A 6284-nucleotide genomic window follows, 5' to 3' on the forward strand; every position below is an offset into this window, starting at 1 on the left:
CAAAGCTTGAGGATTCAAAATAGTATGGTACTGGCATAAAAACTGATGCATAAACCAATGGAACTGAACTGAAAACCCAGAAATAAAGCTACATATACATGGTCAACTTAATCTATGACAAAGGTGCCAAGAATACACAATGGGGAAAGGATAGTCTCTTCAATAAATGGTGTTGGGAAAACTGGACATCCAAACACAAAAGAATGAAATTGGACGCTTAATCTTACACCACATGCAAAAATCAACTCAAACTGGATTAAAGACTTAAACATAGGCCTAAAACCATAAAACTTCTAGAAGAAAACATAGGGGAAAAGCTCCTTGACATTGGTCTTGGCAATGATTTTTTTTTTACTATGACACCAAAAGCACAAGCAACAAAGAAAAAAAAAGTGGTACTGCATTAAACTATAAAGTTTCTGCACAGCATAGGGAACAGTCCACAAAATGAAAACCCAACTTATGGGAGAAAATATTTGCAAACCACATATCTGATAAGGGTTTAATATCCAAAATATATTTCAAAACTTACACAACTCAGTAGCAAAAAAAAAAAAAAAAAAAAACCCAAAACAAACAAACAACAACAAAAAAAAACACCAAATAACTCAATTTTTTTAAATAGACCAAAGAACTGACTAGAGGTTTTTCCAAAGAATACATACAGATGGCCAAGAGGTACACAAAAAGGTGTGCAATGTCACTAATCATCAGGGAGGTACAAATCAAAACCACAATGAAATATCACCTCACACCTATTAAAATGGCTATTATCAAAAATACAAGAGATAGCAAGTGTTGGCAAAGGTGTGAAGGAAAGGGAATCCTTTTACATTGTTGGTGGAAATGGAAATTGGTAAACCCTTATGGAAACGAGTATGGAGGTTCCTCAAAAATTAAACATAGAATTACCATATGATCCAGCAATCCCACTACTGGGTATATATCTGAAGAAAATGAAATTGGCATCTCAAAAGTTATCTGCAACCCTATGTTCATTGTAGCATTAGTCACAATAGCCAGATTTGAAACAACCTAGGTGTCTATCAAAGATGGATGAATGGATAAAGAAAATGTGATACACATACACATACACACACACACACACACACACACACACTGGAATACTGTATGATCCTACGTATATGTGGAATCTAAAAAAGTCAAACTCATAGAACCAGAGAGTAGAACTGTAGTTACCAGTAAGAAGGTGGGGGAGAGGGGTTTGGAAGAGGTTGGTCAAAGTGTACAAGCTTTTAGTGATATGAATAAGTTCTAGAGTCCTAATGTATAGCATGGTGACTATATTGTATACTTGAAATTTGCTAAGAGAGTGGATTTTAAGTGTTCTCATTACACCACAAAAAAAAAAAAAAAGGTAACTAGGTGAGGTGATATATGTGTTAATTAACTTGACTGTGGTAATCACTTCACAATGTATAAATATATGAAACTATCATGTTGTTATATACCTTAAATATATATAATTTTTATTTGCCAATTATATCTCAATAAAGATGGGGCGAGAGGATACGAGAGGACTGGTCCAAGAGGGCCACATATATCCAAAAGAAGCTACAGAAAGGAAACCAAAAATATTCAAGGAATAAATTAATCACAGAAATAATCAAAGAAAATTTCCCAAAACTGATGAAACACTCAAGCCCTCACAATCCTCCTCATTATTAAGAACACTAAATCTAAATGCAAGATCCAGAATGAGGGGAAATAGTTTACCTGCAATAGATAGATTTTTTTTTTAATTTAAAATATCTTTTAGCTATTTTGGATACTAGAAAACAATGAAACAATGCTTTCAAAGTTCAGAAGGAAAAACAGTTTTGAATGTAGCATTCTGTACCAAGCCAAACCATCAATCAAATTCGAGGGCAAAATAAAAGACATTTTTCAGATATGCTTTAACTTAGAAAGTTTAACTTTTATAAATGCTTTCTGAAAAATATATTTTAAGTATACTCCACTAAGATGAAGCCTGAAAAAAATTCAAAGTAAGATACAGGATCCTAGAAACAGTATAATTAATTTAAAATACAATGAAAAGTAATCCCAGGCTGACATCTGTGCAGCAGGTAGGCCTAGAAAAACATTAGGGAATTCAACAAGTGGTTTGCTTTAAAAAGCTGAATGAGGGCGCCTGGGTGGCTCAGTCGTTAAGCGTCTGCCTTCCGCTCAGGTCATGATCCCAGGGTCCTGGGATCGAGCCCCGCATCGGGCTCCCTGCTCCGTGGGAAGCCTGCTTCTCCCTCTCCCATTCCCCCTGCTTGTATTCCCTCTCTCGCTGTGTCTCTCTCTGTCAAATAAATAAATAAAATCTTAAAAAAAAAAAAAAAAAGCTGAATGAGTTTAAGTATATGGTGAAGAAGGCATATGTTCGTCCAGTCAATAAGAAAAAAAAAAAAATCAAGGCAATTATAAACTTTCAGTAAAGCAAATACATGTTCCTAGAACGTTGTATTCCAAATATGCATAATTTTTAAAAGAATCCTTGAAACTTGGAGTATCTTCCTTTGGCCCAGGCTTGGTGATATATTACATATCCTTTTCTAAAGGTGTAATAATACTAAGTAGTCCTACAATAAATATTATGAATGCTATTGAATCTCAATATTTTACTTAATTAAAATGTAATATAAATGCTACAAAACCTTATTAATAAAAATGTATCAGTATGGTTGGCCAGCTAGGAGGTGGATGAAGGAAATACAGCACAAAGTGTTGAGGCACTAAATTTCTCATACAGATTAGAAATTAGAAAATTAATTTTAAAATCAGGAGGAAGAGAGATCAGATTAAAAGGGTAATAGAAGTGAATTTCATCTTCATTTATTTTTACTAAAGTGTCAATAAATACAATTTAAAGTTGATAAATCAGTGAATTGAGGTACAGATCTTCTTTGACTTACAATGGCATTACATCCCAATAAACCCATCATAAATTGAAAATCTCATAAGTCAAAAATGCATTTAATACACCTAACCTACCAAACATAATAGTTTAGCCTAGCCTACCTTAAACATACTCTGAATACTTACATAGCCTACAGTTAGGCAAAATCATCAAACACAAAGCCTATTTTATAATAAAGTGTTGAATATCTCATAGAATTTATTGAATACTGTACTGAAAGGGAAAAACAAAATGGTTGTATGATACAGAATGGTTGTAAGTTTATCTACTGTTTACCCTGGTGATCATGGCAGACTGGAAGTTGTGGCCCGCTGTTGCTATCCAACATCATGAGAGAGTATCTTACCGCATATATCACTAGCCCAGGAAAAGATAAAAATTCAAAATACAGTTTCTACTGAATGCATATCACTCTCACACCATTGTAAAGTAAAAGAATCATAAGTCAAGCCACATAATCTGGGACCATTTGTGTATGTTTATTATTTAGAATTATGCTTTCATAACATTAACAGAATTGGGTTGGGGAGAATTTTATTATTCATGCTACACCATTCTATACTAATATTTTAATTTCTATATACATGTACTACAATAGCAAAAAGATAACAGGGAGTATGAGTTCACCACTGTCCTGGCCCAAGGGACAATTTGCCACTGGTTCTGTTCAAACCCCACTTAGCCCCCATCTTGATCAAGAGACAAGGATTTCTCATCTCACTGATATGAGGAATTTAAGAAACGAAGACAGAGGAGCATAGGGGAAGGGAGGAAAAAATGAAACAAGATGAAATCAGAGAGGGAGACAAACCATAAGAGATTCTTAATCTCAGGAAACAAACTGAGGGTTGCTGGAGTGGTGGGAGGTGGGAGGGATGGGGTGGCTGGGTGATGGACATTGGGGAGGGTAGTGCTATGGTGAGCGCTGTGAATTGTGTAAGACTGATGAATCACAGACCTGTACCTCTGAAACAAATAATACATTATATGTTAAAAAAAATAAGATTTTTTTTTTAATGAAGGGAAAAATGAAGGGGGGGTGGAAATTGGAAGGGAGGACGAACCATGAGAGACTATGGACTCTGAGAAACAAACTAAGGGTTTTAGAGGGGAAGGGGCGGGGGGATGTGGATCAATGAATCATGGAACACTACATCAAAAACTAATGATGTAATGTATGGTGACTAACATAATAAAATAAAATTTAAAAAAAAGAGAGACAAGGCTTTCTCTTCATACCACCATGTCTACCCCACAAAGATTGCATTTTCCCCAGTCTCTATCCCCAAAGGCATACAGTGGCCATAACCAGCAGCAAATTATGGTTGGGACAGGGAAAGAGACTGGACTGAATCTCCATGGCCCACACAAGTGTCACTTTGACTCAGACATTCATGGCCACAAGAGGCCAACCACTGGCTATTGATGATAACAACAAGATGGGTAGCTGAAAGTCAAGCCAGGATTCCCTGGTGTTCTCCACATATCATGCCTCCCTCCTCATCCCTCCTCCTCCAAACCAGGCTTAAGGGTTTCCCACTCTTTCTTCTTCCCTCAGTCCTTCAAATTACTGATGCTTCTTTCCCATTTCAGTCATAATTTATAAAAACGGGAAAATTCATTCAGTAAGCCTGCTTCCAAATCTTGCATCTAACTCTTTCATCTGACATTTTTATAAGCAACTTCTTTTGCATTTTAAGCTCTTAGTAGCTGCCTCTGAAGTTGTAACCCAAGCCCACAGATCTGAGCACTGGAGAAGGGAAAACCCCTCCAGACACAAGTCAGAAATATTAGTGAATCTAGGGAGGGTGAAAAACATGCAAGAAACAATACAAATCCAAAAAAACAGATACAATCCAACTATGACATGAACAACAAAAAATAACGAGCATAACAATACTGTGCAAATTTTTAAATCAAGGATTCTCAGAGACCAAAAAAAAGCTTCTATCCTACGATATTAGCCAAATCCCCCCTGAACAGGAAAACCATCTGGAATATCTCTACAAATCTGATATATATAATAAAGACATTATTATTTTAAGGAAATACATGGTTCATAAACTTTATGATAAAATGGAAATGCCCTGGGGTCCTCAGTAGGTTAAGTGTCCAGCTCTTGGTTTAAGCTCAGGTCATGATCCCAGGGTTATGAGATCAAGCCTGTGAAAGGCTCCACACTCAGTGCAGAGTTTGCTTGGGATTCTCTGCCTCTCCCTCTGCCCCAACCCAGGTCACGTGCTCATGCTCTCTCTTTCTCTCTCTGCGTCTCTCAAATAAATAAAATCTTTTTAGAAAAATGGAAATGCCTTTGTACCCTGCCTAAACAAATGCTAAAAGTAAATCTACTGGTATTATTGATAAATAACTTGATTTTAAAAGTACATTTAAACCTGAGTGTATTATCTTCCTCTACTACCCCTTCCCATTCCTTTCTGAACAATTCAATCCAAAAGTTCTGGGTGAGGGAGGAACTTGCAGTGGCCCAGAGTGAGGTATTGGAACCTTACCTGGGAAAGGAAAGCATCCTTATGTGGAGGGTAGGCTCGGAGAGGGGATGGAGAGGATGGAGGGCAACAGTCCTAGATGGTTTGTTGAATGCCAGGTGCAGCAAGCAAGGCATTCACAAGAGATGGAGAAGGGTTGGTGGTCCAACCCAGTGTGTAATTTCAAAGCCTGAGTAGGGCAAGAAGGGCAGCAATGCAGGGTATCAGAGCTACAGCTGAGTGAGGAGATCATCCAAGGATACATGTGAGGGGCAGCCCAGCACAAAGCATCAGAGTCTAAGCTGGGTAGGGAGATCATCTGTATAGGAAAGTGGCCCACATGGGGTATCAGAGCTGGGTGAGGGGCATCTATGCAGCCCAGAGCAGCAGCAGGTATAGGCACAGGTGTCAAAGTCCAAAGAGGATGGGGAGGGTGTCCATGTAGGGAGTGGGGTAGCAGTGGTGAGGGGAAATTGATTATATAGACAGGAAAGTTGATCAAATACATAAAAAAGTAAAAATAGTGGGAATCAGATCTCTCACCATCAGAGCTAGGAGCTACAAACACAGAAAGGGAGAAAACTAAAATAAAATTAGATGTTGGACTGGAATTGAAGATATCATGGTTCAGTATGTATAGCTCTCATGGTTTTCAGTATGTACAGCTAGATACTAAAACAAATATAAGTATAAATGTACACACACACACAAATACACAATCTCTAGTCTGTCTAGTGAGTAGGCCTGGAAGTAGTGACACCCCAGGAGTAATGAGTACATCTAGTACCCAGATATTGATTTCTAAATAGTATTTGCTACTAAAAAGGAAGGAAGGAAGGAAGGAAGGAAGGAAGGAAGGAAGGAAGGAA

Source organism: Phoca vitulina, unplaced genomic scaffold (assembly GCF_004348235.1).
Source record: "Phoca vitulina isolate PV1807 unplaced genomic scaffold, GSC_HSeal_1.0 scaffold1, whole genome shotgun sequence".
NCBI classification, from domain to species: domain Eukaryota; kingdom Metazoa; phylum Chordata; class Mammalia; order Carnivora; family Phocidae; genus Phoca; species Phoca vitulina.